At 39.6% G+C, this 12,419-nt stretch overlaps 1 protein-coding gene across 5 annotated transcripts in view; it reads right to left on the bottom strand.

Moving 5' to 3' along the window:
• Positions 1 to 12,419, bottom strand: part of RASAL2 (RAS protein activator like 2) — a 353,784-nt gene that overhangs the window by 171,687 nt on the left and 169,678 nt on the right. The gene's annotated exons all lie outside the window — the stretch shown is intronic.

Raw genomic sequence — 12,419 nt, 5'->3', positions numbered from 1 at the left:
TCCCCTCTCCCCCCCCTTTTTTTGGGTAATATCTAAAAGATAAAGTCATTTTCCTTTAGAGGCAGAGGGCAAAAGCTTTTCACCAAGATATTTTACCAGGAACCTTTATCAGAATTACCAATAATACTGGTAACATCTTAAATAGTTTGGCAAACTATGTCAGTAATTAAGGAAAGTTTTCTAATTTCTTCTGACTCCAATACTGAAATTTCAACAATAATGATTAGCAGGGAGCTCTTACTTTGTGCAAAGCTAAGGAATTTACCTGTGTGACATTAAAAGGGAGACATTATTATTATCATCTCTTTTTACACATGAGGAATAATTTATTTCTCCAAATGAGTACCGTGGACACATCAACTGATCCAGCAAAACTGGGACAGATACAGGCTGAACTTTATATGCCTTCTGCCTCACCTCAGTAACCCAACTCCTATGCCTGGGGTCAAAGGGAGGGCAGCAAGGAAAACTCTCTCTGTTACTGAGAATCTGAAGAGGAAGGTCTTACTGTAGTCATAAGAACTAAAAGTCTGCCCCCTTTTACTTTAAAGAACGCTAAATTCCCCATTTCCTCATTATCAACTATGGCTACTGCTTGCACATTGGGAAACCACAAGGCAGAATTAAGAAAATTTTTTTTAAAATAAGGGAGACCAAATAACGGCATCAATAAGGACATGAACTCTTCCCAAAGTACTCTGTAATATAAGACTTTACAAACAGTAATCTAGATCATCCATCCCTTTCAGGATGGAAATTATATTATCTCTACTTAAATAATTAAGAGTAGCAGTCCCAAGAAGTTAGATTACCTTCCTCTTTGTAAGAAAGGCAAAGATACCCTGCCTTCAAAACAGGATAGAATGGGGAAAAATCGTTTGAATCTTTGAACAAACAGATGAACCTAAATAAACATAACTATTTTTGTTATAGGTCTAAAAATGCCTATTATCTGAAACAATGAAGGCCTAAGCCACACAGGAAAAAGACAGTAGTTATTTTCACATTTTAGGAAGAAAGGACCCATTATGATCTTTTCTGTATAAATTTATAAAGGCCATCTCCAGGAAAAAGAAAGAAATGGTTTCTACTCTCATATATTTTGTCTCTAACATAACTAAGGAAGAGAAAAATAAAATATATCAAATTTATTTGGCCTAAAATTCACTCACACAACTATTTTCTCAAAGGGAAACAGAGGCAAAAGAAAAAACATTAATTTTCCTTACAACTTCAGCCCACTGGGGTGCCTGAGTGACTCTGTCATTTAAGCGTCCAACTCTTGATTCTGACTCAGGTCATGATCTCATGGTTTGTGGGATGAAGCACCCCCATAGAGCCTGCCTGGGATTCTCTCTCTCTTCCTCTCTGTCTGCCCCTTCCCCTCTATCTCAAAATGAATAAATAAACTTAAACACAACAAAACAACTGACAGTCCATTGAGGACAGGCAGAGACACATTCCTTTAGGAACTCAGCTGCCTCCATGATGACACTTTGCTAAGGGCAAACGGCAATCTTAGCTTACTATTACACCAACTTGTAGAATCCCGTAAGTCTACTTTGACATATAAAAATTCCTTTGGAAACTTCCTTTATCTCCACCCCACGAGATACAGGTTGGCGATCATCCTCCAAGCAAACGGCCCACTGAAGGGTCGCAAGACTGAGCTTATACTAATCAATCACAAATGACCTTTTCCTAACAATAGCTGGCCCCCTCAGGATCCTGGAAACCTTGTTTCCAAAATACCTTGGAGGCTTGTGCTGTCCCAAACCCGCTCCCAACATGAAGGTGTATAATCAGTCACACGTCACAACCCCAGTGCGGCTTTCTGCCCACAGGTCCTGTCCCCAGGCTTTAATAAAACCAGCTTTCTGCACCAAAGAGACCTCAAGAATTCTTTATTGGCTGTTGGCGTCAAACCCCAACATTTCCAAACCAGTCTCATCTTAAACGGTAGGGCATTTTTACCTCTCAGGATTCGAGGAAGAACCATGTTGACTTTTATTATAAACCTGCATATCTTAACAATATTTTACTTTTACAGCACTATCGACTGATTCTTACTGAAAATAATCTTTAAAACGTATTGATCTACTCTTTGAAAATGAGAGGAATCATATTCCAAGTATCTTCACATGAACTAAGCTGGAGTTCACAAGTCTTAGAACACAGCCAAAGAGAATCAGTTTTAGAAAGTCAATTTTAGAAAAGCAATTTTGTTCTTTCTGATTGCCCTAATTTAGTTCACATTTGCTTATTTACACTGAATTAGTCCTTAAATATTATATCTCTTCCTAGCTCCATAAAATGAGAGGGATTTTTCTTTTCCTTTTTTTTTTTTCTCAACCTTTTTATCCTTATACTCTGCTTCTGAATCCTCTTTTTCCTCAGGGAAGGCAGGGGGTTGCTTGAGGGCTTTAATTCATTCCATTTTAGATGGGGAAAGTAGAACAAGGTAAGGAGTAAATGGCTTCTGAGGTAGCTAAGCTATGTTAATAACAAAGTCAAACTGAATCTCTGACTCGCAGTCAGACCTGTTAGTTCCAAACCATCCATGGCAAGAAAGAGCAACATGGGACAAATAAATCTGGTTACTCCGAAAACATTATATATGTAGTATACACCTCTATCTTGTCTGCCAAATCACCTTTCATTTTGTTTAGAATTACATAGGAATTAATTTCCATTTCAATCAGAGTACATCCACATTAAACAGTCAGGCAAGGACAGGAAATCAAGATTATGCTCAAGGCAAAAGAAAGCAGTTCTGGGGCACATAATTCTGAGTTTATCTGTTGCACAGGCTTCTGCATGAGCTTTTCCACTAGGAAAGGATTCTGCTAAAAGGGTGTTTTAATACTACTACCTTATAGAGTAAGTGCAAACTCCTTAAGGCAGTAAACCCGGTTTCCCACAATCTAGACACTGTCTGAGTGTGCAGCTTCAAGCAGATTTTATATTCTAGGAATACCAAATTGTTTGCATTTCCCTAATATATTCCCTATTTTGTAGCTCAGCGCCTTTGCTTGTTGGTTCTCTCAGTCAGAAATATCTTTCCTTACTTTCTTATCTACACCTGCCAAGCAAACTCCTATTTATCCTCAGGCTTAGGACAGGCATTACCTCTTCCAGAAATCTTCCTGTGTACCAGTCCCCCAAGGGGAGGGTATGGTACACCTTCTCAATGTTCCTCCAGTAACAGATGTTCTTGCTCTGTCACCGCAACTATTACACTGAACTATAATTATTCCTATGTGCGACTAATTCATAAACTGTAAGTCAACAGCCTGTACCTTACCAGTCAATCCCCAAGCCTTAAAATAGTTTCAGCCAAGAAATGAATGAATGAATATTTGATAGCTAGAGACGGGGACCATGTTAGGCAAAGGAAAACACCAGCCAAGAAGTTGTAAACATACAACTTTTGTTTTGGAACAGGAAGTAGGCCAGTTTAGCTAGAGCCTCTATAAGTGTGGTAGAACACAGAAAAACCAAAATTTATTATGATTACATTGGGAGGGGTTTAATATCAAGTCATGCATAATGCAGGAAGCACTGGGAAACGATTCCAGTTTTTAGACCAGAGGAATGGTTGTGTCCTTATGGGTCTGTATTCTTCCTGACTCTCCCTTTCTAAGACATTCTACAGATTAATATTCATAACACACAGCTTTGATCAAATCCCTTTCTTTCTTAAGCTTCCTTTGGTAAATGTCCATTGCCAATAGCATTTTAATAGCACAGATTACAGTCCTTTAGAGTAAATGAATTTCTTTCTTTCATTCTAAATAGTTTACTTGTGCTATTTATCAAATGATATTTAAAAATTGGGGCACATAGATGGCTCAGTCAGTTAAGTGTTTAACATTGGCTCAGGTGATGATCTCATGGTTTGTGGGTTCGAGCCCCACGTGGGGCTCTGTGCTGAAAGCTCAGAGCCTGGAAACTGCTTCAGATTCTGTGTGTCTCTCTCTCTTTCTGCTCCTCTCCTACTCACGCTCTGTCTCTCTCTCAAAAATAAATAAATATTAAAAACAATTTTAAAAATGCTTTGTCTTATTTCCACAACTAAATTTGATATGGGGGAGAAAGGGCAAGGAACTGTGTTTTATTCTTTGTAACTCCTAACTAGTGAATGCATATACAGGGGCATATTATATATCTGCTGAATAACTTGAAAATGGTTCCAGATGAAATATGCCATGGGTAGTTTACCAGAGGATAAACAACTGTTGATTTTTAGCTGTTTTTTAGCTGTTTGCACAAAGTCTTAAGTGCTATTTTCATCAATATATCTGAGTATAAATACTGCTTTTCAAAAGCAGTAAAGACATTCTAAAATATTTTAAAACTGCATTATTACTACCTTGCTGCTTATATGCTAGCATCTAGCTTTTAAAATTTCAAATACAGAAAGTAGAATCTGAATGGAGAAAAATGGAGCCATGTTTATTCTTCCTAATGACTTGGTATTGCTAAAAGAAAGAAACTCACAAATTCAGCTTTCTTTTGTATTTTTATACTGGCTGTACCTTGGAGGGGTTCATGACTGTCCTCTGTACCATTTCCCTCAACTCCTTAATCTCTTGTTTACTTGGTCTTATCTCTTGGAGCAAAATGGAATTCAAATGGCCTCCTACACCCTCTTTTAACTGGGGGGGGGGGGGGGGGGGGGGGGGGGGCCAAGCCAGCTGGGGCCATTTCTGGCATCCGGGCAGGGAAGTATATTTCATACACACAAGCAATGTCTATTTGGCACAATTTGCATGAAGCAATTTACTGAACCAATGAGTCATTTCTCAAGGTGATACTCCTGGCAGACTTCTCTTTCAAGCATTCTGCCCAGACCTACCTTCTGTTATAGTCTCAAATTGGTAAGTAGTGTATTTAACACTCTTCCCATGTATAACCCCAAGCAGACTTGTTCCCATTTCTGACAGGAAACATGCAGAGTTAAGAGAGAGCAGCACTAAAAGATCCCACACACTGAATATATGAGTGGTACTAGACTAATAGAATCCTCCCACATTCCAGCAGTGCTTGGCTAAGGATTCACTTTAAATCCTTATAGAATCTCTAAATTATCTTTAGAACACAGCACTAAATACCCTGGTGATTAGTTGATTAAGGTTTAAAACAGCATTTTTAGATAATTTTAGCAGGAAATTCCTTAAACTCCTTGTTTCAAAGAATTCTAAATTTTCAAAGCAAAATTCAAAGGATAAGTGCTATACTTTTCATGACAGTGTGGGTGAAAGGTAGAAGAGTGACAGTGTAATCTGGTCCTTCCACAAAAAAACGGGTTTCTAATCTTTTCCTGTAATGAAATTAACAACATATTAAATTTATCATTTAAGTAGCAGGAACAGTAGGCTTTACATTTTCTTATGAGAGAGACTTAATCCAGCTTTTTCAACATAATGGTAGGACATACCTGTCTCAGGGCATTAAACTGTTTTGTATCTGCTTTGTATATTCATTATCCCTTCATCATCCCTTACCCAGTCCCTTAACTCATTTATTTCCTTTCAACCCATTTTACTCAATTTTCCACATGATCAACAGTTACTTTCTTCTTTTTTTTTTTCCTTTTCTTTATTTTTATTTTTTTGAGAGGGAGAGTGTGTGAGTAGGAAAGGGACTGAGAGGGAGAGACACAATTTTAAGCAGACTCTATGCTCAGCATGGAGCCCAACACAGGGCCCAGTCTTAGGACCCTGAGATCATGACCTGAGCTGAAATCAAAAGTCAGCCACCTAACTGACTGAGCCACCCAGGCACCCCCTAGAGTTACTTTTCTAAGAAGCAAATTTGATGATGTCATTGCCCTGTTAAATACCTTTCCATGGTCAAAATCATTTCCAGAATAACATCTAAATTCTTTAGCATCACCCAAAAGGCACGTTATTACTCGGTTCTTGCCAGCTATTTTTTTTCCTCTGGCAAACTTGATTCCAAGAATTCTGAACATTTTACAGTTTGCCAAAGAGATATAAGATGTTTCTTAACTTTGTATTCCTTATACAAAGTATCCTTATACACACTTGGAATATCCTTCCCTCCAGCTGAGCTTCTATTTGTCCCTAAAGACATGGCCCAATCATAAATTTCTCTGTAAAATCTTTCTTGGCATTCTTCATTTCACATCACAACCCACCCAGGCAATATGTCAGTTAATCTTTCCCTTATGGGTATAATTTAAAAAAAAAATTATTGAGGTGAAATTCACTTAACCTAAAATTAACTATTTTAAAGTGAATAATTCAGTGACATTTAGCACATTCAAATGTTGTACAACCGTCACCTCTATCAATAAGTTCCCAATGATTATAGCTTTTAATTTACCTTGATGTGATCAATAAGACTACATCTTTGCAGCCATAATACTGCTCAATAAGTAAGTAAGAAATAATCAAATAATCAACAGTGGAAACACAGCTTATGGATTATTTTTTCCTTTTTTATTATCCAGTTTTAGAAAGAATATGGAATTAAGTCTCATGTTCTGGGCAGATTTATAACAAGCGGAAAATGCAAAAGAAGGTTCATCTCCTCTCAAATTTATATATATTTTTTAATTTTTTTTAATGTTTTATTTATTTTTAATACAGAGAGAGACAGAGCATGAGAGGGGGAGGGGTAGAGAGAGAAGGAGACACAGAACCAGAAGCAGGCCCCAGGCTCTGAGCTAGCTGTTAGCACAGAGCCTGACGCGGGGCTCGAACCCATGAACGTGAGATCTGACCTGAGCCGAAGCCGGAGGCTTGACCGACTGAGCCACCCAGGCGCCCCTCAAATTTATATTAAGGAAATGGATATTTGGAATCATAATGTATAATTTGCCTCTTAAAAAACTGACTGGACAAATATTGAGAATTCACTTTTATGTCATGAACTGTTCTAAGCAATGAATGATACTGAATAAAACAGACAAAATCCCTGCCCTAAAGCTTACCTACTCACAGGGCAAGAGATACAGTAAATATAACAAATTAAAGGCATTTTGGAAGATGGCAAATGCTGGGGGGGGCGGATCAGAGCTAGTTAATTAGACCAGTGTTTTGTATGGAGATGTGAGAGTGGTGGCAATTTTAAATAGGTTGGTCTGGTCTGGGTAGGTCTAGTTGAGCAGGTGACAGACAGCAAAGAGTTGAAGGAGGTGAGAGTGAGTCATGTAAATATCTGAGGGAAACGGTGAGGCAAGGCAAGGCCTTGAGGCAGGAATATGCTGATATGCTCCAGAATTATAACAATGCCAGAATGACTGGAGTAAGCAGGGGAAGTCTGTGACCTTTGAAACTCAGAAGAATGGAATTATCATTAACAGAGAGAGGGGGATGGCCTTTGGCAGGTTTGGAAGGGGAAATTAGGGGCCCGGTGTGAGGCATGTTGGAAATGACTATTACATATCCAAGTAGGTGTGCAATGGGCAGATGAACATAAGGGTCTAAAGAAGAGAGAGGTATAGGCTTGAGATATAAAATGAGGAATCATAGCACGAGAGGGGATTTAAAGTCATAAGATTGGACAGGAGTCCTAAAGAGGACTGAACTCTGCAGCACTCCTCTGTTAAGATTTAAAGAGAAGAAGAGAAATCTGCAAAGATGACTCAAAAGGAACTGCCAGAGAGGCAGGAGAAAACTAAGAGACCACAGTCACAGAAGCCAGGTGGAGAAAGTGGTTCCAGAAGGAAGGAGAAATCAACCGTAGTAAATGTCACTGACAGACTGAGTAGGATGAGAACCGACCACTAGGTTTAGGGATGTGGGGGTCACAGTAAGCTGAAGGAGAGCAATTTTGACAGAGTGGTGTGAGAATCTGATGGAGTAGGTTTAAAAGACAATGAGCGGAGAAGATTTAGAAACAATGGGTTTAAAAGTTTTCAAGAATTTTTGCTGTGAAGGGAAGCAGAGAAGGAGGTGATAAGTGGAGCTGGAATCAAGGTTAACACAGGATTATTTTGCTTTCAAGATGGGAAAAATAGCATACTGAGGGGGAATGATCCAGTAGAGAGCAAAAAGTTCAGGCTGTACAAGAAGCGGGGAGGACTGCTAGTGGTGCATCCTGGGCTGAATGCAACATGTGCGTGTGGAGGCGCTCACCACCGGACTGTAGCGGCTCAACCACGGTTACCCAAGACAGGGCTGGATTATCAGGAAATGACTGCTGGTGGACGGGTCAGCACGGTATACGGTAAGGAAGTGTGCAGAAGTCCTCTCCTGGGCGTTTGAATTTTCCTCCGTGAAATAAGCAGAAAAGTAACCAGCTCTAAGTAAGAGGGTAAGAGAGAAAGGATTAGAAAAGAGGGGTGTGAAAAAAATCACTTTAGAAATCATTTTGGAGCGTGCTACTCAAAAGTGCAGTCCAAGGTCTTGTGCTGTTCTCTAAGCTTTTTGTTACTGGTCTGCAATAAATAATTTAACGGTATAGAAACTGAGAAGTGTGCCTCGTGTGAGCAACAAGTTTCACTGTACAACACACTTTCCATGAACCTGTATAGTTTTCATAATTTTATTTCTTCTTTTCCTATGTTATGATTATTCCACATATATTTGTTGAATCGTAATTTCATTTTAGTTCAGTCTAATTAAAAATTCAGGCTTGAGTTTTTATGTTAAAAATTTTTAAGATTTCATTTTCCTTAGCTATTCACTTTATCGTATTTTGTTCACAGTCAGGGGGAGAAAACACTGGTCCTTCACCTCACTCAGACTGAGAAGCACTAGTCCAGGAGAGGTGGACAAAATTAAGCTGGGATATGTTTTGATTGCCAAGCTGCTAAATTAGGGGCTCACAAGAGGTCTGCAACATTAAATACTGTCAGCATGGTGGAGTGATCTTCTGTGGGCACGTTATGCTGCAGGGAAGCAGGGCTGGACAGATGAGGGGCAAGATTTCACTGTTACCGAAAGAGCATGATAATGCAAGAGAAGGGCAAGGAAAGAGTATGCAAGGGAGTGATTAGAATGGCTGACTATAGAAATGAGGCAGAGGGAGTAGGGAAGAGGTATGAAGGGCAGAAAAGGTTACAGCATCAATGGACCATAGGTCTCAAAAGGACTGAAAGATTGTTAGAATAAGGAATGAGCTAGAAAGACAGAAGTGATGATGAGAGTATAAAACGGATGCAATTGAGAGGAAGAAGAAGTTGTAGTGATGAGGTGGGGTAGAGAGAGGAAAATATTCTTAGAGGAAAGTAGGTCAGGGAACTGAGACCCAGTGTGTTAGAAGCATCTCTGCGGATTCTGGAATCATCACAAATTAAGGCTGGAGTAGTGTTGAAGATAAGGAGCCAGGAGCTCAAATCAACAAAAAATGGTAAGTAATGACTAGGAGTTGGAAGATGACTGTAAGAGGAGATTCAAGATTTGGACATTTTAGGGATAATGAGGGAGGACAGGAAGCAGTCATGAAAGAGGAAGGACACCGAGTACAGGCAGTGAGGTAGGAGGGCTGAGGGAGAAAAACAGCCCATGATAGGACTTCACAGAAGATGGTGTCCTCAGAGAGCTTACAAGTTCTCATGAAACCAAGATGCCTACAAAGTATGGGTGGAAGAAACAGCTGATTTTTCTGATGATGGATTTGTGAGCTGCAGAGGGTACTGTGAAAGGGTTTTAAGGGGTGGGAAAAGATGAATAGAAGGCAGGGACAAAAAGGAGAAAGGGGATTTGTAGAGCCATATGCAGAGTGTGGGAGACGAGGGGTTCCCAATATCCGGGGCTACTTTTTATGACTGGCATAAAAAGGAATACAGTACATAAGATACTGTTTTAGAAAATTATTCCTCATGAACAGCTATTTTATGAGACAAAAGAGGGCCCAGGCCTGGAATCCTCAACGCTTCAGTAAGCTTTAATCAGCGGCTTTCATCTTGTTCCAGATATGGCATGTTTCTATGTTCCACCTCATGTTCTCTCTACCCTGATGCTATTTAACTGCTTACAGTACACTCTGAATTGAATAAAAAGTAGGTAAGGGCAGAAAGGGAACAAATGATCTGTGCATCACATCACTGTTTATGAATAACTCTGATAAATGGCTGCTGACAAAGTAGGCTGGTTAAAATGAACATTTTCAATGATCTGTTTATTCAAACTGGATAACTAGAAATGTTCTATACTAATATTCATTATACCACTTTTCATTATATTCATAGAAAACAGCAACATGTACTAGACTATCCTAGAAAAGGTTGACCTTTATTATTTTAATAAAATAAAATTTAATAATATTAAAATAAAATACAGGGAAAAAGGTTATTGGTAGGGAGATTGTAAAAAAATAACAATGGATATTTTTCAATGGCTAGAGAAGAATAAGCGAGGGCTTCAGAGAGAGCATATTAGCTGGGCCCTTGCAAGTAAGAACTGTTTATTAAAATAAAAGAAACTAAAATTCTTTTGTTGGGGCATCTGGGTGGCTCAAGTGGCTAAGCATTGGTCATGATTTCACAGTTCGTGGGTTCCAGCCCCATGTCAGGCTCTGTGCTAACAGCTCAGAGCCTGGAGCCTGTTTCAGATTCTGTGTCTCCCTCTCTCCCTCTTCCCTTCTGCCATTTGTGTTCTCTCTCTCTCTCTCTCTCTCTCTCAAAAATAAATATTAAAAAAATATTGAAAAAATTTTGTTGTTATTACCTTGGCTTTACTATATTAAAGATGGCTGACTCAGAGAAGGGATAGAAAGAGACAGAGGAGAGAAGAGAAAAGGGAGGTAAGGGATCCACAGCGGAGAACTAAGAAATCCATTTGCTGTTGACCGCTTTCCCTAAACTCACTTTTTTGGGAAAGATGACTTACTAAACGGATATTCTACCTACAGCTTTTTAGACATTTACATATATTTTTGTCAATTAATGTTTGTCCTTTGTTGAATCAGATCGTTTCTTCTCCTTCCCTCCCATTATCTCTCTTCTTTGTTAAGACCATATTTACTCATTTTTCTTATGCTGTAAAGGGAGGGAGTGAAACTGTTTTATGGACCTACCAAACCAGAATGATATCAACTATGATAAACCACCAATAAGCAAATGAGTTATTTGGATGTGGAAGGATTTCTATACCGAAACGGTCTGAGTAAAGTAGTAAACAGTGTATAAGTTCAAGGGTTTTTTTTCTTTTTTTTTTTTTTTTTTTACTTTTTTTTAATGTTTATTTATTTTTGAGACAGAGAGAACAAGTGAGGGAAGAGAGTGAGGGAGACACAGAATCTGAAGCAGGTTCCAGGCTCTAAGCTGTCAGCACAGAGCCCGATGCGGGGCTCAAAGTCACTTAACCAGCAGATCATGACCTGAGCTGAAGTCCAACACTTAACTGACTGAGCCACCGAGGCGCCCCGAGGGTTTTTTGTTTTTTATTCTAAAGGGACAAGAGCTTACGTAGAACCTGATGCCTGCGCTAATTACATTCCATCAGGATCTCCAGATGTACTCTCAGCCCTTCTCTCCCTTGCTGTGTGTTTCACAAAGCAAACCTCAATGAAACACATTCAGAACAATCTTTTTTCCTCTGGCTTCAGGTTAGATTGGGCCAGTAGCTTGCAACTACCAAGAAATCAAAAGCCAGGAAAAGAGCTGGAGTGTTTATTCTCCTTTGCCCCCTCCCTGCTGGCCACTGCTGCTCCGGTAGATGCTGTGCTATTTTGTGAGGCACCACAGCCACTGTCACAGCCCCTCATGCAGCCAGTTCATTGGTTGCCAGAAGCACTGCTCTCTTCCTCTGCCCTAGAAGTCTGGGGTCACAGCTGCTTTCTGCTATTACTAGTTCATGGCGCTTAACACTCTTTGGTGGGTCCCTTATGCTGCCCACATCTCTGTCAGTAGACCCCTTTATTAGCCTCTTTCAATTTGTCCTCTGACAGTGCCATTTATGACCTGCTAGTTGCTAGACTGTGCCCCTTCTGGGTGATTTTGGGGGCCAGATCTACACAATCCAATCCACCCTCATTCCAAATTACTCAACTCAATATCTATGTCACAATTCCTTAGGGAAAATCCACCCCTATCTTGTTGAAGTACCATCTTCATGACAACTAGATATCATTATGTTGCGAGCGGCCCTTTTGACTTACAGGCAGACCGCAGAGACAATTTGGGATCTATTCCAGACCAATGCAATAAAGTGTGACAAATGAATTTCTTGGTTTGCCAACAGATATAAGTTATGTTTACATTATAGTGTACTCTATTAACTGTGCAATAGCATTATATCTAAAAAAAAAACCATATACATACCTTAATATTAAGATACTTTATGACCAAATAATGCTAGCCATCAGCTGAGCGTTCAGTGGTCACAGTCTGCTGGCTGGTGGAGGATCTTGCCTCCACGTGGATGGCTGCTGACCGATCAGGGCGGTGGCTGCTGAAGGATGGGGTGGCTGCGGCTGTTTCTTACAATAAGGCAGGAGTGACA

This window comes from Suricata suricatta, chromosome 3 (genome assembly GCF_006229205.1).
Source record: "Suricata suricatta isolate VVHF042 chromosome 3, meerkat_22Aug2017_6uvM2_HiC, whole genome shotgun sequence".
Classification (NCBI taxonomy): Eukaryota; Metazoa; Chordata; class Mammalia; order Carnivora; family Herpestidae; genus Suricata; species Suricata suricatta.
This window is presented reverse-complemented; position numbering and strand designations above follow the sequence as displayed.